General features: G+C 35.2%; 1 protein-coding gene and 1 non-coding gene across 2 annotated transcripts in view; both read left to right on the plus strand.

Moving 5' to 3' along the window:
- HIBADH (3-hydroxyisobutyrate dehydrogenase) overlaps nucleotides 1-27,514 on the plus strand; it is a 95,879-nt gene that overhangs the window by 42,090 nt on the left and 26,275 nt on the right. The gene's annotated exons all lie outside the window — the stretch shown is intronic.
- Nucleotides 7,091-7,197, plus strand: LOC116665136. Its single transcript, XR_004321699.1, has one exon. It is a non-coding gene; the product is annotated as a U6 spliceosomal RNA (small nuclear RNA).

Consider the following 27,514-nt stretch of genomic DNA (forward strand, 5'->3'; position numbering starts at 1 on the left):
CTTAGCCTTGCCTACCTTAAATGTCCCCAGAACACTTACATTAGCCTACTGTTGGGCAAAATCATCTAACGCAAAGCTTATTTTATAATAAAGTGTTGAATATGTCATGTAATTTATTGAATACTGAAGGTGAAAAACAGTCATCGTTTGGTACATGAGGGTTGTAAGCGTACCTTGTGATTGAGCGGCTGTCTGGGAGCTGCGGCTCACTGCCCCGCCCAGCATCACGACCAAGTGTCTTACTGCATATTGCTAGCCTGGAGAACGTCAAGATTCAGAATTTGAAGTACGGTTTCTGCTGAATGCATGTTGCTTTCACACAATTGTAAAGTTGAAAAATCTTAAGTCAACCATCGTAAGCCAGGGACTGTCTGTATTAAAGAGAAAAGGGTGAAATTCTCATTTAGTCAAGAATTTGAGCAGAGTAGTTTGAGTGAATACAAGTTACTGACTTTTCTACTTTGTAGATAAAGATTTGGGGGAAATAGTTTTACAGGGGAGGAAAAAACGTCTTTTTTCATCTACCCTCCTAGGTACTCTGCCTGAGGCCCTGTAAATGAGACTGACAGAAGACAGATTAACGAGAGAAAAGCAGCATAAACATTTCTTTAATATCAGTTTTATGAAACAGGGAACCTTTATAAGAAAATGAAGGCCTGAAGAAATGGTTAAACCTGATTGTTTTTCTACCAAGTTTGACAGAGTGGAAAGTCATAAGAGAAACCTGATAGGACAAAAGGGTGTGGGTTAAGAGTAGTAAACTGGGGTAAACGTAGCAAAGCCTGTTCCTCCAGGTTCATCTGAGTCTCTCTGTCTTTGGAGATAAGGATGGTCCTTTCTCCTGGGTATAGGGAGGGCACCTCTCATATGAGGGTCTTACAACCTCCTTCAGGGGAGACGAGAAGATCAGAGTCCTTCCTACGCCTGTTGTTTTCAAACTTCTCCAGCTTAAAATATAAAATATGTGTCACGGTGCCATATTTTGGGATAGTGTGTTCTGAACCCCATTACCACCATAAAAGTTAAAACAACTAAAGTAAACCTTAGGTTTCTCCTGATCAAATTATAAGCATTTTAATGATTTCTAAATGTAACAAATGTACATTACTTGTCCTTTTTAAACTAATTTGAATGTATAAATAGAAATATAGCTGATAAAAACATTTCATTAGATAAAAATAAACATTTCTGATACTACCTTTATTTCCTTATGTTGTCATTACAATGTTTTTTTAAGAATGTCATTACTGTGAGATAGCTATTTGTTCATACAGACGCAAATAGTTTCTAATTTGTATACATAATGTATTTATAGTTTTACATACTTGAGTGAAATAGTTTGTTTTCTATTTCAGTTTTAACTTGTGTAAATTTTTTTTGCAATTTCGATCTCTCAAAAGTTAAAAGATACTTGATTTTTAAAATCATTAAAAATGAAGCATTTGAGAAGCACCTCTTAAGCAATATGACCATAGAGGTTTAAAGCCAAGCATGTAGGCTTAAACTATTCATTTTCCCATTTGATCAAGAACAGAGTAAAGCAGTAAAAATAATCAGAGAATATTTTAAAGTACTGTATATTTTATTGTATTTAAAATACTATATAGGCTGATATAAAAATACTATATAAGTGATATTAAAATACTCTATATATAGTTACCAAAATATCTTGCCTTGTATTTACCTTGGACTATCTTTCCTTATTTCCAGGTTCAGTTAGGCAATGAAGCAAAAAAAAAAAAAAAGGCCAAAATCCCCACCCCACCCCCAAACCCCAGTAACCCTCCCTCCGTCTACTTGTAGGCTTTAAACCTGAAATGCATTTTAAATTTGGCTTGTGCCTGGCCAGCAGTCTTTTTATTCTTTCTGTTTTGCAATTAAAAATGAATTATTTTCAGAGTAAAGATTCTAAGCATTCCTGTACTAGAAACATTCCTTGGGGACTGAGGTCCAAATATCATTCTGTTTCCTGTTTTAGCTAAATTTTTGTTGGGATTTGTATCATTGCATAATTCATAAACATTTACTTAGACTCTCTCCCTCCTAAATTGGTATATGCAGACCACAAAAACTGCTAGTTTGGAAGTAAAACTGTTTGATACTGACCTATTTCTCTTACCTCCTCGTTTAAAATGCCTAATTTATTAATGACATTACTCGAGTGAGACTCTTGGAAATGCTGCTTTAGCCTGGTGAAATCTTTTCTCAGTTGTTTCTTTGAAGGAGTTAGAAATAGTTAAATGCCTTTGAATACTCACATCCCAAATAATCTTCAAATTATTGTTTAGTTAAAATGAGTTATTAAAAGAGAAAGAAACCTAATTGAAGGGGGAGGTGAAGAGGGTGCATGCAGAGGAGGGAGGGTGAGCATGTTGGAGGATGCCTGGGCTGGGAGGGTGGGGGAGGGGGGAATATAGACAAGGGCAGTGAGCCATCAACATGAACTTCAGCTGTTGAAATTTCTTGTCACTTCTTTCCTTTTTATTTAGAAGTGGATATTAGTAAAAGTACTACTACAGCATTTTTCTCCTAATTCTTTTTTTTTGGGGGGGGTGGCAGTATAACTTGTTATACTAGATTGTCCTTTCAGCCATTAAGATTTAAATTTCATATTTCTGGTAGTAAAATCATCTCTGTCAAATGTAGTAAGGCTGTAGCTTTAACACCACTTCATGTCTGATTAGAAGGTTTTCTTTTGTAATTAATTTCCCTCTGAGCTCTTAGTGGAGAACAGTAGCCCACCACAGAGAGGTTAGAATTCTGTGGACTTTGGCTGTTCAGCTTTAATGATATAAGGGAACAGCAGAGCAAGAATAAATGAGGTACTTTTTGGTGAGCAAAAAATGTGAACTGACTGTCAGTGTGAGCTTGGTTCTAGGAGCAGTTAGGCAGCAGTAATAGGGCACACTTGAGTAATTTAATTTGCATAACAAGGCTTGCCGAGGAGCTCTGACAGGCGCAGAGATTTGTCTAGCTAGCAAGCTCCAGATGGACGTGGCCACACAGCAGCTGGGCGGCACGTTGCTCAGAGTGGACAGCACCGCCCAGACTGGCAGCTGGACCCTGGTGACCGCAGGGCTGTGGCAGGCCAGCTGGTGGCTTCTGACAGCCAGTGGCCCTGTTAGAGAGCCTTTCATAATGGCCTGTCAAGGTACGGGACCTGCAGGGACCGGCAGAAGTATGTCACAAGTCACCAGTGAGGGTTGTTAAGCTGAAAAAATCTGTCCCAGGGAAGTAGAGGTGGTCACCGTTGCAGCCACAAAGCTAACACCTCCCAGAGCGATTCCTCTCCTTTTTGAAGAGGACAGGCTTTTTTTTTTTTTTCTTAAAAACATTTGCTCTAGACTGCAGTCATTCTGGATTATGTTGTATTCTTAAAGCCTTGAAACCAAGTTGGCCACTTTCCTGAGAGCACATGTTGACTGTCAGCTGGGATGGAAGAGAATATTGTTTTTTTAATGTTTTCCCTCTGTCTTTGCATATTGGCAACAAGGGCATATTTATTTGGGGGAGGAAATCAGTGATGATTTAATGATTTATCTTGGATTTATTGCTCACAGGAAAAACAGTATGTTTGAAGAATAAACTGCAGACAAGTGCGTGAACTGGTGTGCAGTTTGTTCAGGCCACTCCCCTCCTATGTCCAGGTGGACTGTGTTTATGTGGAAGAATTCTATAACCACCCATCTTCTCAGATTAGAACAGACATGGAAGAAGGCCAGCTTTGTGCTCGCTATTAATAAAGTTTGTATCTGTGTTCTTAAGTGGAGAATTTTGCCATTTTATAACACTTTCACTCTAGAAAATCATGTAACTAGACAATACAACTTTTTTTAAAGGCAGGAAAACTCAGAAGCATTTTTCAGTAAAATGAGAAACTTGCTGTTACAAGCCCCAAGCTCATTTACTTTTACTACAACCAAATTCTAGTGAACCAAAACAATTCATACTGGAGTAATGTGGACTTTATGGCAGTAAAAACGGTCCAGAAGGTTACCATTTTTAATCTTTAAATTGGCAAAGATACAAAAGTCTGTTCTTAGCCAAGGCAAGGAGAATATGTAGCCTCAAAGACTGCTGTTGGGGATGTAAATTATTTCAAGCAATTTAGTGAACAGTTTGGATGCATCAGAAGCTTAACAAATAGGCAAAATAATTTGTCTAGTAATTCTGCTTCTAAGAATGTATCCCCCCAAAGTCAGAATGTACTTTTAGCGTTGTTAAAAACCGATTTGCAGTGTGCCATCCATGGACCCCCAGGGGGCCCATGAGGTCAAAATTATTTTCATAGTGATACTAATATTACTCACACTGAAAAAGGAATGCCTGATAAAAATACTGGCCCTCAGTGTAAATCAGGAGAGTGGCATGTTCTTCACTGCCACATGCGTGCAGTTTCACTTAAGAATGGCTTGATGAGGCGATACAAATGATTACTTCTATTGAATTTTGATCTTTGAACATGTGTTTTTTTATATTCTATGTGATAGAATGGAAAGCGTACAGAAAACACTTCTGCTACTATAGATATTGTGGTTGCTGTAAGGAAAAGTACTTTTGTGACTGAGTTGCCAGCTGAACTATCTGCTTTTCCATGTAATATCATTTTTATTTAAAAGAGTGCCTGATAAGACATTTTATAGAAAAAGAACAAAGTGAACATGTTACTTCAAGTGTTTGTTGCCAATGATAAAATTGGATCTTTCAAGCAAAAATTAGAATTTTAGAAAACTTATATCTGGTTCTATGAGCCTGACAGCTTTTTAATACTAAAGACTTTTGTGATGAGATTTATGGTGCTATTAAAGAATGTGATTTCCTTATATAACATATTGGGAATTTGGAAGATCTGCATAACTCACTGAACCTCTATTTTCCAAAAGACTATTGTATAATGCTACAGAACTATGCCTGGGGTAAAAGAGGCATTCAAAGTATAACATAGACATGTAGATTTTAATATAACAAACTGAAGAAAGTTCATTGGTATGCCACACTGCAACTGACTTTTAATTTTTTTTTTTTTAACTGAAGTATAGTCAGTTTACAATGTTGTGTTAGTTTCTGGTGTATAGCATACTGATTCAGTTATACATATATATATTCCTTTTCATATTCTTTTCCATTATAGGTTATTACAAGATATTGAATCTAGTTCCCTGTGCTATACAGTAGGACCTTGTTGTTTATCTGTTTTGTATATAGTAGTTTGTATCTGCAAATCCCAAACTCCCAATTTATCCCTCCCCACTCCTTTTCCCCCTGGTATGTCTGAGTCTGTTTTTGTTTTGTAAATAAGTTCATTTGTGTCATTTTATAAGATTCCACTTATAAGTATTAACATAATGGTATTTTTCTTTCTCTTTCTGGCTTTCTTCATTTAGTATGATAATCTCTAGGTCCATCCATGTTGCTGCAAGTAGCATTATGTCATTCTTTTTTATGGCTGAGTAGTATTCCTGTGTGTGGGGTGTGTGTGTGTGTGTGTGTGTGTGTGTGTGTACACACCCAACTTCTTTGTCCAATCATCTGTCAATGGACATTTAATTTGCTTCAATACAACTGGCCTTTAATAAACTACCATTTGTCAGACTGTTGGTTAATGTCACAATTATCTGAAAAGATTCTTAAAATACTCCTCCCTTTTTCAACTACATATCCATATGAAGCCAGCTTTTCTTTATATACTTACACCAAAACAGTATGTATCTACTTCTACATTCAACTTGATGTGAAAATCCAGCTGCTTTCTACTAAGCCAGATTTAAAGAGGTTTGCAAAATTGTGAAACAGTGCAACTCTTCTCACTAAAGTTTTTTTTCTTTAGAAAGTCTTGTTATTTTTTCATAAAAATAGGTTAACATGTAATGGGTTTATCATTGTTATTTTTAGGTGAATTAAGAAATAAATATTTTAAAATTTTTCTCAGTTTTATTTTCTAATATAGTAAATACTGGTAGACATAATCCACATAAGCAAAAACTTTGGGGTCCTCCATAGTATTTAAGACAGGTTAAAAACCACTGATTTAAAGTAATGATTACTTGGAAATAACCCAGATGTCCAGTTGGAGGGAGCTAATTAAATTATATAATATGAGTCAAAATGTTAAATTTTTGACATGAAAAATATCTACAGTGCTTTTTAGGTAAGAAAAGCAGGTTATAAAACAGTATATACAGTAAGATTCTATTTTTTAAAATTATTATATAATATGTTTATTTCAAATTTATACTCTGACACTAAGGTATTAAGCAGTTTTCTCTGGGAAAAGAGGTAGAAGAAGTTCTAAAAAAGTTGTAGGAATGTTAGGCTGCATCATGAGATAACTGTTTCCCCCTTATTTTAAAAATCAGGACAATAACTACCTCTCGGGCTGACTGAAAGAATGAAGTGAGGAGGTAATACCTGGCATATGATAGTTGTTCCATATATTTACTTCCCTCTATCATTTCTCTGAGCTCTAAAATTCTGTACACTAGCAGTGTATTTGTGACATTCAGTGACTAGTAAATCTTCCCTTGAGGTCAAAAGAAGGATCCTTTGAAAACAAGAAGAGGATTATCAGGTGACTATCATCTTATTTCTGTGAAAGAAAAATTTGTGGACTAATAGCTGTAAAACAGAAAGTAGACAGCATCATGCACATGCCTTTTGGTAAAGATAGGTAAGGGAAACAAGTATTTAATGAGCTGCCATTACATAGTAAGTCCTCAGTCAGAGCTGGGTGCTTTACAGACACTGTCACATCTGATGCTCCCAACCACCCTGTGAGGTAAGGACTGTTGTCACCTCCATTTCACTGATGTAGAAATGGTTGAACAAAGAAGTTATGGAACATGTTCTTAGTCATTTTGGAGGTGGAATAAATTCAAACACTAGTCTGGCTGACTGTAAGGTTTCTGCTTTTAACCTTATAATATGTTACCTCTAAGAGAAATGAAAACCTCCAGATGAACGCAAGGAACAGCTAGCCTAGCTCCTTACTCTGCGGGGGAAGAGCCTGGATTGATGTTGATAAACTTCTAGATCTGTGGGTCTTAAAGACTCATTCCCCAGTGTTCAATTAAATTAAAATGACATAGACAAAGTGCTCACTTCTGCAGCACATATACTAAAATTGGAATGAGACAGAGAAGATTAGCATGGCCCCTGCACAAGGATGACATGCAAATTCCTGAAGCGTTCCATATTTTTTGACTATATTTCAATAAAAGTATATATGCAATAAATAAATAAATGAGAGAAAAAATAGGTAAAACACAGTTACTGGTACATCATACTCATTGAGTAAATGGAAATGATTTATTATAATTCTGTGGCCAAGTCAGAAGTTTGGGTTCCTGGTCATAAAACTGGAAAAGAAAAAAAAAATCATTGTGAGTTCATAATCTCTTACTTGAAACTTTCGGAGCCATGTGAGTTTTTTTCTTTTAATAAAAGATAATACTATACACACACACACACACACGCACACACACACACACACCCCCCATATATTATGTAACATCCCTAACAGAGTCCAGGGCCACCCTCTATAATCAAACATATTAATTATTTCTGCAGTGAAATATGTGAATATTCACACCAAGCATAATAAATGAATACTGTAAATATGTAAGTAACCTCACATCAGTTTTGCTGTCAAATGAGTGAAGAAAAACCTTTTGCTCTTAGAGGTTTTTGTAGAACAGAATGGTAGGGAAGGAACTGTGGACTGGTGAAGCATACAGTGATGTTTCAAGGAGAGTAAAAAAGCATAGATTTCCTTACCAACTGAGGAACAGATAGATAGTCAAGTGACAGTTTGTTCATAAGAGACTCTGCATCCTGGGTCAAAGCAGTAATCTCAAATACTAATGATATCCAAGGAGGAAAAATAAAACAAGCACACATCTTTTATTGTCTCCCATGTAAATATGCTTCACTTTAAAGCTGAGGACAAAATCAAGTACAATATTTGTTCTAGAGAATCTGCCTTTGTCAAAGAAACCACACGAAACCAAATCTATTTGGATTGGTCTCTTCTTTCCAGGTTTCTTATAATAGAATCTTTTCTTTTTGGTAAGAATGGAAAAATGATATTCTGTGTCTTGGTCTTTAAATACTGAAAGACCTGCAAGTACTAAATTCTTCTGAACTGTGAAAGAGACTGAGATTATGGGCTGTACTTGGTCATTCCTGAACAGTAGTATTCAAGGAATTTACCTTTTTGTAAAAGAAAAAGAATTGAGTAATTTTTAAAGAAGGGAATTTCAAATGTTGGGAAGATAAGCAGTACAGTTACCAGCCATGCCTGATGGAGGTAGGACGGAAGCAGAATAGTAACACAGCCTGTTCTTTATCCCCGTCCTCCTCCAGTCCTCACTTCTTTTTCTCCTCAGTGTATGTTCCATGGTACATGATTACACGCAATCAGCTGCCTTGCTCCTCTTTTCCCTCTGTTGATACTGACCCAACCCTGGTCAAATCCAACTGTTTTGCCTTTCACTTGCCCTTGAGATGAACATGGTTGGAGTAAATGGATGACATGTTGGCTAGTTATGGTCTTCATCTAATTGATTGCCTTCTTTTGTTAAAATCAGAGGGAGAGTGTTTATTTTTTTCTGTTTCATGAAGAGTCATAGGAAAAACAGCCACATACATTTTACTTTGGTTCTATATCTCTTTTCTCTAAATCCTAATTTATAGAAATGAGGCTATTCAGACTCCTGTGTATTTTGAAAACGTATATGTGTAATGTACATGCATGTGATTTAGCATAGAAGTAAACATTATGGATTTTAATGGGCTGTAACTCAATAGCATGGCAATACGTTACAGAAGTAGTCCCTCAGCCCTGCTTTCTTCCTGATGTGAGTCAAACAGTATTAGGATAAAGATTCTAACCTCTTCTTTTGGTGGTTGAAGTTTTATTTGTAAAACAACCCTAAAATGGATCTCAGCTAAGTAATTTCTATATGCTATGCCCTGGCAGAGAACCTAGAACAAACACCATTAGTGTGGTTAGTCATTTACTTGGGAAGCCAGGGCAGACTCAGAGATATTAGGGACAGAGAGCACATATGGAAACCTGATTGTGGAATTGGAGGTACAGAGTAACTCAGCAATATAATAATGTAAATTAATGAAGAATTACTCCAGTTATAGAAATTTGACTCAGATGCTTTAGCAAAGTATCTTTTGTAAACCAGGATGCAAGTATTTACCTTAATTGGTCTTTAGGTCAGAATTTTCCCTCCTTCACCTCCTGCCTCTTTAAAAGTAAAAAATAGAATCCATGAAACATTTCTAAATAATAAGTACATACAGATTCCATTTGTATGTTGATCAATACTCTGCTATTTAACTTTTTTATTTTTAATTTCAATTTGTAGGTTCTGTCCTCCTCCCCCTCATACTTTGTTCTTTTTGGCTGAAGCATTCACTCCCATCTAAAAACTGCTAGCATAAATCTTCTGAGAGCAGGGACGTTCTCCTGTATAACTCCAAGACTGCTGTCACACCCAAGAAGTTTGACATTGATTCAGTGTCATCTAATGTATAGCTCATATTCAGAGTTTCTCAGTTACACCCAAATAACTAGATTTTTCCTTTTCTGTGATCCACTGTCTAATAAAGTTTCCTGCATTACGTTGGTTGCCATGTTTCATCAGTCTTTTTAGTCTAGAGCAGTTCTTACAGTCTTCCTTTAAAAAACCCTTTCCATCAGTCATCACACTGGAATTTTTCTCATTCTGGATTTGTCTGATTGTTTCCTTATTGGTTTGAGGTTGAGCCTTTCTGGTTACCATACAAAGCCTGATTTATTTATAGAGAATCTTGACTTTTTCTGCCTGTTCTCAGTTGCTTTTTTTAGAGTCTCAGACTCTCAGCTAGGTACAAAAAGGAATAGCAATTGAATTCTATTTTTGTAGATACTAAAAACCTGGTATATTAAAATGAAGAAAGTGTTTTTTTTCTTTTTTTAAAGCAAAAATTAGCTGTCCAATTTGTGATCTAATGAGCCTTTCTGAAACCTGATGGTAGGGTGTGTGCTTTTCTATTACTTCATAGAAAGTTTAAAACAGCAGCATTAAATAAAGTCTTCTGAAATGCAAGGCTTTCAGGTTTACATCCCATCAAAAAATGTTCATTGTGTAAAACACAGGCTGAATTGCAAGTGGATATACTACAATTATACCAAAGAAATGAATATTTCATTTCAACACTCTTATACCTTATGCTCATGGAAGGAAATAGGACAAATCTGTATCCAAATCTGTATTCAAAAATCTGTATTTTTAGGTTTTTCTGAGCCTTTTTCTGGTTAATTTTGAAACTTGTGTATGAGAAGTAAGAGTTTAAAAGTGAACTTCATAACCAGAATGACATCTTACCCCAATCCTGGTTTGTAATGCTGTCTGTTTAAGTAAATAAAGCAATTATTTAAAATAATATATTGAACTTATAAAATCAGGTGTCTCCAAAAAATGTTTCCCATAGTTGTTACAAATGTTTATATTTAAATGTTGTTTTCTGCTGTACCTTTCCAGAACCCTACCACCTTTCACAAAGCAAAATTTGCATACCAAATTTTCTAAAAATATTGTTTTTATTTAAAGATTTGTTTTTTGTATTTTCATACCAAAGAACAGTAAATGTTAATAACAGCGAGGAGTGAGTTTTTTCCGTTTTTTTTTTTTTTTTTTTTTTTTTTTTTTGAGGTCAGCAGTGTTTAGATTAATCAGGTTGACATTCCTTGCTGGTGGGTCATGAACTGTTGATAATAGCATTAAATGGTGATTCGGTTGTTGCAGAAGGTACAACTCATTATCCAGCTACTGTATTAAATCATCATGGAAAACAACCGGTGCCCCACACCCGTGTGTTCTGCAGAAATATTACATGAGGAAGGATATATTTCTTTTGTTTACATCTTAAAGTATTGGAGGCTTAATCACAATCTCTAAGGAAGCTACAGCATTGCCACTACTTGAGAGAACCAGGATCAGTACTTTGATTTGGGGGATGAAGGGATGTAGATTAAAAAAAAATTTTTTTTATTGAAGTGTAGTTGATTTACAGTCTTAGTTTCGGGTGTTCCGCAAAGTGATTCAGTTATACATATATATTTTTTCTTTTCAGATTCTTTTCCATCGTATGTTATAACAAGAAATTGAATATAATTCCCTGTGCTATACAGTAGGTCCTTGTTGTTTCTCTATTTTTATATATAGTTATATGTGTCTGTTAATAGAATTCTTTTAATAACGTACCCAAAGTCTTCTCCTCATATTGTGAACCTTTCTGAAACCTTGTTTTAATAATGAATGTACTTGGGTAGCAAGTAATAAAAGCTTTAGAGATTTGCAAGTTGGGATATTTTTAAAAGATACATTCATTTTAAGGGAGAGATGATGCTTGGAAAGTTCACTTATGTGCTGTAGAAGTAGGTTTCTTGAGGAGCATCTTTGTTACAAAAACCTCTTCTTTAAGAAAAATTTATGAGCTAGATTTTTCTTTATAGTTGCTAATCAATTGCCTTTTAAGACAAACCTCAGTAGTTCAGCATGCAGTGAATCTGAAGTCACTACTCTCCTTGAATTTTAAATTAAAATGTGTTTTCAGCATCTCAAATGTGTGTATAGGCATTGAAGAGTTAGTAACATGACTACTGTATTAATGTTGACTTCGTTTCTGGTTGCATAGTATAAAATGAGTAGAGTCAGTTTCCAGGTATTAATGAAATAACCCAAACACCCAGCTCAAGGTATTACAGATATTTTCTCAGTAACGATTTGTTAATGAATTTGTGACACTTGGACCAAAGCAGGAGAGCTTTTTTTTTTTTAGCACTTTGTATTTGTCACACACAATGTATTTTAAGGAGAGAAGATAAAATAAATATTTCTCTTTTAGGGAAAAGGAATATTAACATCTTCAAAGTAACAACCTTATTTAGGACGAATAGGTTCTTGGAATCTATGCTGACTCTTATGAGAAACATTGAGAATTAGAAAATTATGGGCCACTAGAGGTCACTGTTTAGTAATCAACTTTTAATGAACCAGAACATTCAGGAAAGTCAATAAATTGTAGTGTGGATTTTTCTAATTATGAATTCATATTTAATCATTCAATGACAAGTTAACTGTGGCAGTGGTTCTATGTATTTTGCATATGTGGTTATGCTAATATACTGTTATATTTCTCAGATGCTGGTCCTCCATCATTAGAGTTGTATTGCTAACGGCTTTGTTATCTAGCATTAATTACTAATTATGGGGTGTAATTAACTTTGTTACCACTGTCACCCCTTTCATGGGCCAAAAGTTCTTTTGAAAATAAAGTTTCACTGTAAATAGACGTTCCATTTATGTGCTCACAGGTGTAATGGTTCTGACCCATTCCACTGTCTTCCCCTTGACTGCGATCTGCCTGCTTCTTTCTTGGTTTCCCTTGATCCCATCCCTGCTCTCTGCCTTGTCTCACCTGGTTTCTTTCTTCCCTCCTTTGGATTCCTTTTCTACTTTAATGTGAATCAACTGCTTTATTTACTAAGTGACTTTTCTTCTCAACCTTCCAGCCTTGATTCGATGAGTAGTAGAGCTTGACTCTTGTTGCATATGTTAAGGAACCCGGGGCGGGTACGTTGGGCCTAGTAGGCCGGCAGAGGGAAGGGTGTCTGTGTGTGAGCAAATGTGCTTTGCTGTTGCTGCTGCTTCCTCTGCTGCCACTGCTGCAAGCAGATGTCTCTCCTCAGCCTGTCCAGCCCAGAATCCATTCAGGAAAAGGCCGATTCCCTTGCTTATGTGATAAAAATTTGTTTTCTTCCTTAAAGACTAGGCTGGTTGCCCAAGAGGAGGCCTCTTAATCATAGGAAAAAACTGAACATGTGCTCATGCATTTCCTTTTCTTGAAAACAGTCCTGTGCATTCTGCTCAGAAAGCAGGTACATCAGCACTTTGCTGCTCAGACTTCTGCTTCATGTTGCCTTTACTTCCCCTGCTGCCTGGCCACTGCTGGGTGCTTACACAGTCATCCCCCAGTATCTGTGGGGGAAGTGGTTCCAGGACGCTCCCATGGATACCAAAATCCGCCTGTGTTTTAGTCTCTTATGTAAAAGGCATAGTACAGCCAGCCCACCATATCCGCAGTTCCACATTCACAGATAGGAGGTGCCAGCCCTATCCACTCAGCATTCTCAGGTTTGCTTCTGTCTGCACAAGGCACATACCTGATACGTTGTTTACCCAAGTCAGCCCTGTCTTCTCAGCCTGCCATTCAAGGCCCTCCAGAGTCTGGGTCGAACTAACTTTTCTACTAAGCCCAACAAAGATGCCGCCTCCTGTGATACTGTCCTTAGGTAGAACCCACCCTTCTGTGAACCACCATGACATGTAGGGCACTTACCATCCCACCTTGCATTGTAATGGCTTATGTACCTGTGTTCTCATCTCAGCTACCCTGCAAATCCAGTGAAAGGATTCTTGACAAATAAATTTAAAGTATTAAAATGCAAACAGTTCTTTATTAAATATGAGTATTTATTTAATCTCATAAGGGAGAGGAAAATGTATTTTATACTTGGAAATGGTACTGCTCATATTTGCATAGCTCTGTATTTAAAGAGATTGAGAGTTTAGTTAAAAACTTTTTGCTTATAATAGGTACAAATGTCTTATATTTTTATAAAAATTTTTAAAAGTTGAAGGATATGCTCATTTTGAACTTGAACTGTATTCTCCAGCTCTTTTCAATTGTTATTTACAGTGGCTGCATACATATGTAAATTTCATATTATTACAGGAAGAAGTGTGCATAGCCAATTCTTTTTTCGCTCCTATAGGAGCAGTAACTAAAGAGTTTCACATGCCTACACGTCTGTATGCACTTTATTATGATAGAAACTAACTTGTAGAGTGTGTTTATAAAAAGGTAAAGAGTTGCCTGTTTGAATTTAGAATGTACTTTTCCTTAGAAACATTTTCTAATATATTTAGGTCCCTATTTTCTACCTCAAATGTAGTCAACCCAGAATATTCCTCAATTATGATTAGTATCATGTTTCTGTGAGAAATGATTTCAGAGATCCAGTTTGGGATGCCAGCCTTTCCTACCCTTTGAGATAATTTACCTACTGGAAGCTGTTGGCTCTAAATTTTCCTGAGAGGATTCACTGCTCTTCCAAAATTTCAAGTATCTCATTTCTGAAGAATTTTCTTAATTCTATTTTTCCATCGCATTTTTTTACTTTCTAGATCTACATTTTTATCTTTTGGGCTCATTAAGTTAAACTTATTTTCTAAGTCAAGCTTATCTTTTCTGTAAAACCAGTCCTTCCTCTTGATTATTTATACTGCACTACAATTTTAAATTTTCAGTAGAAATACAATGGAAGCCATATAGGTAATTTAAAATGTTCTGATAGCCACATTAAAAAAAAAAGTAATAAGAAACACAAAGGAACATAATTTTAATAATATTTTACTTAACCCAATGTATCTAAAATATCATCATTTTAACATGTAATCAATATAGAAATTATTGAAGTATTTTACATCCTTTTTTCCCCCATACCCAGCCTTCAAAATCTGGTGTTTATTTTATACCTAAAGTACATTAAGAAAACAATCCTGCTTACATTTGCTTTAAAAAGAATAAAATACCTCAGAATAAATTTAATCAAGGAAGTGAGAGACCTGTACATTGAAAACTAAAAGACAATAATGAAAAAAGTTGAAGAAGATACAAATAAATGGAAAGATACTCCATGCACATGGGTTGGGAGAATTAATACTGTTAAAATGTCCATACTACTGAAACCAATCTGTAGATTCAGTTCAGTTCCTATCAAAATTCCAATGGCATTTTCCACAGAAATAGAACAAACAATCCTAAAATTTGTATGGGACCACAAAAGAGCCCCAAATAGCCACAGCAATTTTGAGAAAGAAGAAAAAAGCTGGAGGCACCACACTCTCTGATTTCAAATGATATTACAAAGCCATAATAGTCAAAACAGTATGGTGTTGGCATAAAAACAGACACATAGATCAGTGAAATAGAATAGAGAGCCCAGATATAAGCCCATGCATATATAGTCAATTTATGACAAGAAGCAAGAATATAGTATGGGGAAAAGGCAATCTCTTCAATAAATGGTGTTAGGAAAACTGGACAGCCACATGCATAAGAATGAAACTAGACTATTTTACACTATACACATAAATTAACTCAGAATGGATTAAAGATGAATGTAAGACCTGAAACCATAGAACTCCTAGAAGAAAACAGGCAGTAAGCTCCGTGACATTGGTCTTGGTAATTTTTTGGATCTGACTCCAAAAGCAAAGGCAATAAAAGTAAAAATAAATAAGTGGGACTACATCAAACTGAAAAGTTTCTTCAGAGCAAAGGAAATCATCAATAAAATGAGAAGGCAACCTACTGAATGGGAAAAAATATTTAGAAATCATCTGTCTGATAGGCTAAAATTCAAAATATAGAAAGAACTCACATACCTCAGTAGCAAAAAGCCAAACAATCCTATTAAAAAATGGGCAGAGGATCCATTTGAATAGATGTTTTTCCAAATAAGACATGGATGGCCAACAGGCAAATGAAAAGATGCTCAATATCAGTAATCATTAGGGAAATGCGAATCAAAACCACAATAAGCACATCATCTCATGCTTGTTAGTATGGCTGTGATAGAAAGGACAAGAGGGGACAAGTACTGGGGAGGACATGGAGAAAAGGGAACCCTTGTGCACTGTTGGTGGGAATGTGAATTGGTTCAGCCCCTATGGAAAAAAGTATGAAGGTTCTTCAAAAAATTAGAACTACCTTATGATTTAGCACTTCCACTCCTGGGTATTTATTTGGGGAAAATGAAAACTAATTCAAAAAGATATTTGTACCCCTGTGTTCATTTCAACAGTATTTAGAGTAGCCAAGATATGAAAACAACATAAATGTCCATTGATGAATGGATGGCTCAAAGTAGATGTGGATCGATCAGTCAATCTATCATACACACATACATACATAATACATACAGTAGAATACTATTCAGCCAAAGAAAAGAAATAAATCTTGCCATTTGCAACAACATGGATAGACCTTGAGGGCAGTATAAGTGAAATGTCAGACAGGAGGATAAATACTGTGTGATCTCATTTATATGTGGAATCTAAAACACAAACAAAAACCAAGCTCAAAGATATAGAGGACAGATAGGAGGAGGGATGAAATGGGTGAAGAGGGGGTCAAAAGAGACAAACTTACACCCAAAAAATAAATCATCAGGATGTAATGTACAGTATGGTGGCTATAGTTAATAATACCGTATTGCATATTTGAAAGTTGCTGAGAGTCAATCTTAAAAGCCTTTATCATAGAGAACATTTTTAATTTAAAATTTTAAAAAATTCAAATAAAAATTACTGAGGTATTTTACGTCTTTATTTTCATACTAAGTCTTTGAAAAATCTGGTATGTATTTTACACCTGAACAGCATTTCACTTTGAGCTAACTATATTTCAAGTGCTCAACAGTTACATGTGGCTAGTGGCTGCTGTACTGGACAGTGCATAGCCTTAAGAGTCTCCCACTACATTTCTCCCTCCTCAGCCAGTGACATATTGTGATTTTTCCATTGTCTGCCAGAGTTCCTTCAGCACTTGCAAGGAAACTTACAGGTTCTTCCTCCTTCCCTTTCTCCTATCCTTCTCCAATTCCTGTTTTTAGAATTACATAAACACACACACATACACACACACACTCCCCACATGTCAGTTACTATGGTAGAATAACTCATAGACCTTGTTCTCAAGAGCTCACACTCTACCAAGTGTGAAAAAGAAACTATATTACAGTGCAGATTGATAGTTCCCATAACAGAGATATAAAAAAGTTCCATGATAAGTTGAGGATGTAGTTTGGATTATGTGCATTTATCAGATCTGACTTCTAGGCCAGTTGCTTTCCTGAAGAACTGGTAAGTTCTACCATGTATTGTAGAGTTGGGTGAGGACATTTCAAGAAAAAGACAGTTTTGAGATTTGGAATTGGAAAAGGGCATGGCATACAAAGAAAATTAGGCAAGAGTCAATATATCTGGAGTTTTGTTTCAAATTCATCTGCTTACTATCTTCTGAACAGATTCCACACTTTTTTTTTTAGTGGAGGTACTGAGGATTGAACCCAGGACCTTTGTGCATGCTAAGCACTGAGCTATACCCTCCCTCAGATTCCATACTTTTAAGCCTTTGTGTATTTGTTTTCACAGTTCACTTCTAGACCTTCTCTCTCTGCCCCAAATCTTTCCCTGCCAGCATATCATAATCTCAGTCATCTTTTATGGCCTATATTGAACTGATCTTTTTAGTGAAGATTTTCCTACTCCATTTTCCTAGTTTTATTCCAAAAATGAGTGAGATGTTTCCCTCCTTTGAACTGTGAACATTTTAACTTTTTAATGGCAATTGTCTTTGTATTAAGGTTAATTTGATAGTGTAGTTAACTCTTACCTGGATCACAAAACTTAATTTGAGCAAGAATTGAGTCTTAATTACTTTTGTGTACCATGGAGAGCCAAAAGTGGGTTCCTTGTATGTAGAAGATACTCAATAAATACTTGATTTATGTGTGGTAAATATTTTTTATGAGAGGTAAAACAAACAAACAAAAAGCACAAAATAATTAAAGTGATCTAGAGATTCCAAGTACCTACTGTTTTCTTTTAGATTATTTTTCACGAAAAGTACTCATAAACTTGATTGACTGCTATATCTAGTTGGATGAAATTTCTTGATTTCACTTGTAAAAGTAGATGCCATAAAAGCAACATTCTGTTGTAAATTTTTAGTGTAATATAGGTGCTAATGGTTAAGATGAAACCTGTTTTATTATCAAAAAAGAGTTAAAGTTATCTTGGCATAAGAATAAGATGGAAATCAATCTTCCCTTTGACATTTAAGGACCCATTTTGTTTTTTCACATAGCCATCTACTGCTTCTGGCGGTGTAGTGGATTAGGTATGTTAAAATACCCTGCTGCCATAAAACACCCAGGTGCTGGATAAATTACAACAAACATACTTTTAGATGCATTTCAGATTCTTCAAAAAATAAAACATAAAAGAAATCCTCAGTGAACAAATAGTTGAATAGCACAGGCAAAACTCAGATAAAACTCAGAGATATTGTGGGTTCGATTCCAGGCCACTGCAATAAAGCAAGTCACATGAATTTTTTGGTTTCCCAGTGCATGTAAAAGTAATGTTTATACTATATTGTAGTCTATTAAGTATGCAATAGCATTATGTCTTTAAAAAAAGTACATACCTTAATTAAAAAATACTTTACTTCTAGAAAATGCTAACCATCATCTGACAATATAAGATTACCATAAACCTTCAATTTGTAAAAAAAAAAAAAAAAAAAAAGCAGTATCTGAGAAGCACAATAAAGTAAAGTGCAATAAAATAGGGTATGCCTATAACTTGAAATCAGAGTGATAAACCCAGAAGCTATGGCTGCTCCAGGGGCAAATGTTGATTTCAGGAATCAGGGGCTTTAGGGATTAACAGTCATGGGTGAAGAATCAAAGGGTAGTGGGAAACTAGGCCTTACATGCTCACACAAAGTGAGAAAGCCAACCCCGTCTCTCATTGCCCTTCCCCCTAAATGCTAAAATACCCAGAGAACATACTCTCAGGATAAAGGGTGGCCTGAGGATAACCCACCTGCTGGTAAAGGGAATTAATTAGGAAATCTGTCTATCTATGCTGGTTATAGTTTGCAAAATAAAATACATTAGTCCTCCCTGAATCTAACAGTAGGTCTGATGTCATGGGTATAAAGTTCAGTTTTAAGCAACTCACCCAATTGGGGAGATACTCAATAAATAAATGTAAGGCCTTCTGAGTTGATAGGGCTGGTAAGGCCTGCCACCCACGGAAAGAATGAAAATTCTCTCTGGAAAAAAATCATCCCTATTCAGGACTCTTAGAATTCACAAATATTCAGCTTAGTAAATATTAGCTCACACACACACAAAAAAAGTGTATTTCCAGACATATAAGGAGACAAGTCACTAGCCCAAGAGTCAACAGGAACAAACAAATTTAATCCCTAAGAACTACAGATACTGAAATTCCCCAAACAGAACATACAATGACTATATATAAAACATTTAAAGAAATAAAAAATGGAATTGAAAATAAATGAACAAGGAACAAGAGAATATCAGAAAGGACCATTCATATTTGGGGAAAAAATATTGAAATTTAGAAGTCAATAGATGAGTTAAATGGTATATGGGAGTTGAAGAAAGAATTAGTAAATAGGAAGAGATCTCTAAAGAAATAACACAAATGGAATACAGAAAGACTTGGAGATGGAAAATATGAACAAAAAGTTCATGGATAATATGGATATATGACATGGATATATGACTAGAAAGAGAAAGTCAAACATGCATCTGATTGGAGTCCCAGATATAATGGAGGGAAATGGTCAAAGTAATAATGCCTGAGAATTTCCAGAATTTACGTAAGTCTACCTAAACCCCCCATTCCGCTACCCCCTTGGTATCTCCCAGCCTGGATTCAAAGGCAGCATGAATTCTAGAACTGTGCATCGGTACAAACAAAAAGATTTCCAAGAGAAGGGGACTTTCTAGTTCAAGGAGCCAAAAGAAGGGCCCATGAAGCAGAGAGAGTGGAGGAAATGATCTTTTCCTCCCAGTTCTGCTAGAAGGTAAATCTTACTCCTGAAACTGAGATTCTCTGGTGGCAACAGCCACCATGTAGACCCTTAAAAATCTGAGGGAAGAGAACCCTTCTCTCTGATCAGAGAAACTATGGTTTTAAGAGTGTGGAGGAATCCCTCTTGCCGTATACTTTTCTTTCTCCTGCTCCTTGGCCCCAGAGACAGACCTAGTTGCAGGAATGGCAGGACTTTGTAGCAGGGACGAGAAGGGGAGGATTGGAAGTTGGGGTACCAGAGTGTCAGTGAGTGGGGCTGGGGGCAGTTCACAGATAGGAAGGAACTCAAGAAAGGGATCCCATGTTGTATGAACTGTTCAGTCCACCCCAGAGCCCTGCAGCATGGATCTCACGCTAAACAGCCTAGAAAAGCTTTAAGAATTTAACTGTTGGGTAGACAGCCCCCCAAGTATCAGAATGGCCCCTGGCTGATGCATATGTAGTACAATTCAAATATCACTGCAGGGACTTTGAAAACTGAACTGACGTTGAAACCACAGCCCCAAAAGACAGATAGCAGTTTGCAGCTTGACCCTAACCTGGTCAATTGTCTGGTAAAACAAACAGGCAGACAAAAACCAAAACACAATATTCTTCATAGAATTTGAACAAGGCCCAGAGTCTTATATAATATTCCACATGTCTCTCATACAATGAAAAATTACTTGACTTAGAAAGAACAAGAAAATCTGATAAATTCTTAAGTGAAAAGACAATCAAGATGCTAACTCTGAGATTACCTAGATGTTTCATATCAGACAATGACTTTAAAATAGCTATTATAACCATGTTCCAAGAAGTAAAGAAATAGAAGCTATAAAAAAGAACCAAATTGAAATTTTATAACTGAAAAATACAATAACCAGAAATTTGAAAAAATTCACTGAAGGTATTCAGAAGCACAGTGGATATGACAAAGGAGAGAGTCAGTGAATTTGAAAATAAAAGTGACATGAATAGAAATTATTCCTTCTGACCAACAGAGAGAAAAAAAGAGTTTTAAAAAAATGAACAGAGCCTCAAGATCCTGTGAGATAGTATCAAAAGGTCTAACATTTGTGCCACTGGAGTTCCGAAAGGAGATGAGAAAGAGTGTGATGCAGGAAAAAATATTTGAAGAAAAATGACTGAAAAAATGACTGAAAGCACCCCAAATTTGACAAAAGACAAACTTATAAATCCAGCAAACTCAGTGAGGCTGAAACAGGATAAACTCAAAGAAATTCATGCCCAGATATATCATAAACAAATAGCTGAAAACCAGAGAAAAAGAAAAATACCTTGAAAGCAGCCAGAGAAAAATGGTGCATTACAGGGGAACGATGATTTGAGTGACTTCAGAGAAACCATGAAGCCCAGAAGGCAGTGGAACATTTTTAGAATGCAGAAACGAGAATTCTGTTTATGGCAAAATATCCTTCAAGAATGAAGGTGAAATAGAGACATTTTCAGCTAAAGGAAAACTAAGAGAATTTATCTCCAGCAAACCTGTTCTAAAAATATTATGTACTGCACCTAATAAAGTAACCTCAGAAATTTATAAAGCAAAAAAGTATAGAACCACAGGGAAAAATTGATTAATGTCCACTATAATAGTGGGACATTTAAACTAGTACGCTGTCTTAAGCAATCGATGATCAATTTTTAAAAAACAGGTAAGGAGATAGATTTGAGTAACACAATTAACAAGCTTGACCTGGAGGACATATATAGAACCTCATATCCAGCAATTGAAGAAGAAATGTATTTCTCAAGACATATGGGAAAAAACTGACCACACAGTGGTCCATAAAGCAAGCCTTTCAACTCCGAAAAATCTATATCTTGTAGATTGCATTGTCTAATGACAGTGCAATTTAATTAGATATCAATAACAAAAATACAACTAAAACCTTTGTACATTTGAAATTTAAAATCCCTTTTCTAAAGAGTTCATACTCTTTACTCAAAGATGTCATATAAGAAAAAAACACAGTAATGAAAAAAATACATATCAAACTGGGATGCAGCCAAAGCAGGCCTTTTAAAAGGAGAAAGCAAATGCAAATTTTGAATAGGTATTGAAAGTATATTATAAGGAAGCAAGCTGAATATAAGAAAGAGCTCCAAAATTGTTTTATTTCAAAATAGAAAGTTTGAAAAAATAAAATGAACTCAATAACAGTAACAGAAAACAACCCAATTTAAAAATGGGCAAAGGACTTGAGAACACATTTCTCCAAAGAAGCTATACAAATGACTAATAAGCACATGAAAAGATGCTCAACATCACTAATCATTAGGGAAATGCAAATTAAAATCACAATGAGATACCACTTCACACTCATTAGAATGGTTACTATGGAAAAAACCAAAATGAGGGCAAGTGTTAGGATGTGGAAAAATTGGAACCCTTGTGCATTGCTGGTGGCAATGTAACGTACATCTTCTGTGAAAAACAGTATGGTGGTTTTTCAGAAAATTAAACATAGAATTAGCATTTGATCTAGCAATTTTACTTTTGGATGTATAACCATAAGAAATAAACTCAGGGACTAGAGAAGATATTTGTACACCACTGTTAATAGCAGCAATATTCACAGCCAAAAAATGGAGACAACTCAAATCTTCATCAATGGATGAATAGATAAAATGTGATGTATACATACAATTTAATGATATTCAGCCTTAAAGTGGAATGAAATTCTAATACATGCTACAATAGGGATGAACCTTGAAGACATTATATGGTGTGAAGTAAGCCAGGCACAAAAGGACAGATATTGTTATGATCCACTTATATGTGATATCTAGAATAGTGAAATTCTATTTTTATGTAAAAAATTATAAATTTACTTAATGTTACTGAACTGTACAATTTAAAATGGTAAATTTTATGTTACATACATTTTACTACAATTTTTAAAAAAGAATCACTAGATAAATAGTAAGTAAAATGGACATTACTAAAACCTGTATTGGTATTCTAGAAGTTCAGCTTATGACAATATTCCAGAATATATAGAGAGTGAAAATTGAGTTAAAAAGATAGCTTTGTCAATTCAGTAAAAGGAAAGAAAAGGAAAAAGTAGAACAAAAAGAAAATTAAAATCCAAGAATGAAACTTAAATTATAATAAAGGTGAATGACTTGAATTTTACTATGAGACAAAGATTCTTGGAATTAAAGGACAAAATTCAACTCTTTGCTATAATACCTATAATAAAATTATATTAAGAGGCTAACACTAAAGGGAAGAACAAAGAAATTTAGAAATGCAACTTTAAAGAAAATATAGATGGCAGCATCATATTACATAAAGCAAAGTTTAAGGCAAAATTTGGCATGAACAAGGGAAACACTATCATACTTTTATGTGTACAGCAGTATTACATCAATGAATCATAAAGCAAAACCTTTAGAAATTTGAGTTTGATTTAAAACCACAGTTATATTGGAAAATCGTAGTATTTCTCTCAAGGCTTGGTAGATTAAAACAACAAAGCATGTAAAAAGTATTTGATTAACACAGTTAACAAGCTTAGTTGAATAGTCATTTATAGAACCCTGCAAATAGAGAACATACTTTCTTCTCACATTTCCATGGAAAAGTACTTGGCCACAAATAAAATCTTTAAAGATTTAGAGATAGAAAGTGTGCCCTGTTCTCTAGTCACAGAATCATAAACAAATAGTTTTAAGCTACTGTTATAGGTTGAATTATGTCTCTCTAAAACTTGTATGTTACCTAAACCCCGTACCTCAGAATGTAACCTTATTTGGAGATTGGGTCTTCACAGAAGTAGTTAAGTTAAAGTGAGCCATTAGAGTGGGCCCTAATTTAATATGGCTGGTATCCTTATAAAAAGGGGAAATTTGAACAGACACCTACAGAAGGAGGATGACGTGAAGACACAGGGATAAGACAGCAGCCGTTACAAGCCAAAAAGACCTGAACAGATTTCCCCCTCAAAGCCCCCTGAAGGGACTAACCCTGCCAGTACTGAATCTTGGACTTGTCGCCTCCAGAACTGTGAGACAATAAATTTTGGTTGTTCAAGCCTCCCAATTTGTGGTACTTTGTTGTGACAGCCCTAGCAAACCAATATAGCTACCATTTGGGAATTGAAAACATTCCTCTAAATAGTTTTGAGATCAAAGAAATTTAAAGCTAAAGTTAATGAAAATGAGAAATTTTTATCAAAATATAAATTAAATAAAGCTAAAACTGGGGAAGAGATTTTATAGAGATTGTATGAGAGATTTTAAATAATTTTTAAAATTAAGACTGAAAATAAACTGAGCTTTTTTTTTCTTTTTTATTGAAGTATAGTTAATTTCCAGTATTGTGTCAGTTCCTGGTGTACAGCATGTTTTAGCCATTACATATATGTACATACATTCTTTTTTATTATAGATTACTACAGGATACTGAATATAGTTCCCTGTGCTGTACAGTATAAACTTGTTGTTTATCTATTTTATATATAGTTGTTAGAATCTTCTAATTTCAAGCTCCCTATTTATCACTCCCACTCCTTTTTCCCCCTGGTAACTATTAGTTTGTTTTCTATGTCTGTGAGTCTGTAAACTGAACTTCTGAATTTCAAGAAACTAAAAGAAAACAAGTACAAATGGATATAAAGACAAAATAATAAATGTAGAAATTAACTAATTGAATTAATTAGGAAATTAATTTTAACAGCAAGAAAAATAGAGTTGTTAAATAAAACCAAGAATTGGTCTTTCATAAAAACAAATATTTAAGAAGTCTGACCAAGAAAAATGGAGAAAACATGATGAAGATCAAGAATGAGATAGATTGAACACAGATATGAATAAAATTAAGAGAATTAATTACAAGCTTTAGGGCAGTGAGATAAAAAGTCCAGATGAAATGGGTGGTTTTCTAGGAAAACATAAATGATCAAAATTGAGTCAAGAGGAAGCAAAAATAGACTCCTAATGAATAAACATACCAGAACAGAGCCATTATAAGAGGGTGCCAAACAAAGATGGCTTTAAAAGTCAAAAATTTCATGTATTCATCAATTAATATATAATTCTTAGATATATGCAACTTTATAATATAGCTTAAACAATATTATTCCAGATTCTTAGCTCTAGACTAATGAATTTAGCAACAAATGTTCAAGACCTGTATGAAGAAGATGATAAAACTTTATATAAAGAGGGAATAGGATCTGAAAAATGGAGAAATACCATGTATCTGCTTTGGAAAACATGTAAAGATTTTAGTTCATTCTCTTGAGAGAATATATAACTTTTAATGCAAAGCTACATTCTGTTTCTTTCTTTCTTTCTTTCTTTCTTTCTTTCTTTCTTTCTTTCTTTCTTTCTTTCTTTCCTTTCTTTCTTTCCTTTCTTTCTTTCCTTTCTTTCTACTTAAGCTCCTCTGGAAGAGTTAATAAAAATAGCCAAAGATGTTTTATTTTTAAGTAAGATAAGTAGGACTCTGCTAAATATCAGAACATAGTATAAAGCTACAGTGATTAAAGCAGCAAGGTATTTGCTTAAGAATAGACAGTAAACTAGGGAACAGAATCAAGTTTCCAAACAGACCCATGTCCCTGTGGAGATTTAGTAAATAAGTAAGGCATTCAGATCAGTGGGAAAATGGTGAATTATTTAATAAACTGTATTGAGGCAGTTGACTATCCAATAGGTGATTCTTACTTCATAACACACATGAAAATAAATAGTAGTGGATTAAAGAATTGCATGTTTAGAAACAAAAGACCTCCTCCACCTCTCTTTGCTGGAAATTTCTAACTATCAGTTTATTAAACAGCCATTATGTAAAGAGCTCAGAGTCTAGGGGAAGCAAACAGGTAAACAACTAAGAAAGAGAGTGATGTCACTGAGAACAGGAGGATGAATAAAGTGCTTGAGGAGAGTGCACAGACAGGCTTACTGAGTACTTATGGGATGGGGATTGGATAGACCCTTGGGCTGAGCTTTGCAGAGTTAAGTGGAGTTTCGCTAGCTAAGCAGACCCTGCGATGGGTGCTAGAGTAGGGAGCGCATGTGGATGCAGCATACCAGGAAGAGGACACCAGATGAGCGTGGAGGCAAGAAAGATAGATTCATTTTTTGCATGTGGGGAATAGACAAAGTCACTTGGTTCCACTAGCGTGTGAGGCTTGGGTGTCAGGGGCTGAGAAAGTAATCTACAAAGGTGAGCTGACCAGACTTCAAAGGACCTTGTGTACAATGGTGAGAAACCTTGAGGTTAAGTTGAAGAGATTGAAAGACTTCAAGGAGACAAGTAAGATGAATGGCTCTTGTGGCATTGATGAGAGCTGGGTTCAAGCGATTATTTGCAGGCAGAGGAAGACCAGCTAAGTTATTATAGAGTTAAGATATCCTACATGAGAGATGCATAGAGCTACAACCAGACTGGTAGTTGGGAATGGAAAGAAAAGAGAAATTGGAGAAAAGTAAAAGTGTATTTTGTTAAGATGATAGAATAAATTCATGTTTTGATGTACCTAAGTGCATGAAAATAATAGAATAATCAAATATATGAGAAAATCAGTGAGAAATAGTTGTGCTCCAAGATAGGATAGAGGTCTCCATGGACCAAAAATAGAGTGAAAGGATAGTACATTGAGTTAACATTAAAGCCATCAGCTGGCTAAGCTCTGGGTACAAAAGCAAGTTTTGAATCTAGGACATGGGAAGACACAGTTACAATGGTAAAACCAGGCACTGAACCAAGCCACCTGCTGACTGCGTGACTGGATCTGGAATGTACCTAACATCCCCACAGAGCAGGGGCTCCAACCTGACCAGTGTAAGAACTGGTCTTAAAACGGGGGGCTGGGCGGCCAAAAGAGTTAACTATAAAATTATACATAGGGAGGAGTGAGCACAGATGGCTGGGCGAGAGGGTGGGGAGTGGGGATTAAACAAAACACTCTCATTCCAGTAAGCCTGCAAACTGGAATTCTATACATGTAAAAAAGAAAAAAGAAAAGAAAAAAAAAAAAACCAACCAAGGTAATCTTACCTAAGAAATTATTAAAAGATATTCTACAGTAAAAAGAAAAAAATTGAATCTTAAGAGGAAAGGCGTAAGATATAAGAAATAACCACGAACCCAGAATGATTTAAAAAATCAAATCACAGACCTTAAGTATCAACTGTTTTAGAAAACTGTTTTTGTGTGTTTAAAAACAGGACAGCAGTAAGATTTGAGGTGTGTGTGTGTGGTGGGGGAGTAGAGCGGTATCCTCTGGCTTAAAGAAGGCTAAGGTTCACAGTTAACGTTTGAGAGGAGAATAGAAACTGAACAACTTTAGACGTTATTAGAAATTTCATAGTTAATGTAATATCTTAAAAATTTTTAAGGACTATCATTAGAAGAACAGAAAAGTGATTCATAGCTTCTAAAGCCCAGGGGGTGGGGGGATCTTAAACTTATCAATCCAAGGAGGAAAAAATATTAAGGAAAAATGAAAATAAATACAGAAAATATGTTAGAAATAAGTAATCGGAATAAATACAAACAAAGTAAATTCACTTTTCATGAAATTGCAATTTAAAAATCCAGCTGTCTACTCCCTGTGAGAGACATACCTGAACATCTTTAAAAAAAAAAAAAAAAGCAAGCAAGCAAGAAAAGCTACACAAAAAGATTAAACATAAAGGGAGAGAAAACACACAGAAAATATTAACCAAAATAGAAAAGTATGATGGCATGTATAAATGTGGCATATATAACACTGGATTTTTTTCCCCTGCTACCATGTTTG

This window comes from Camelus ferus, chromosome 7, assembly GCF_009834535.1.
Source record: "Camelus ferus isolate YT-003-E chromosome 7, BCGSAC_Cfer_1.0, whole genome shotgun sequence".
NCBI classification, from domain to species: Eukaryota; Metazoa; Chordata; class Mammalia; order Artiodactyla; family Camelidae; genus Camelus; species Camelus ferus.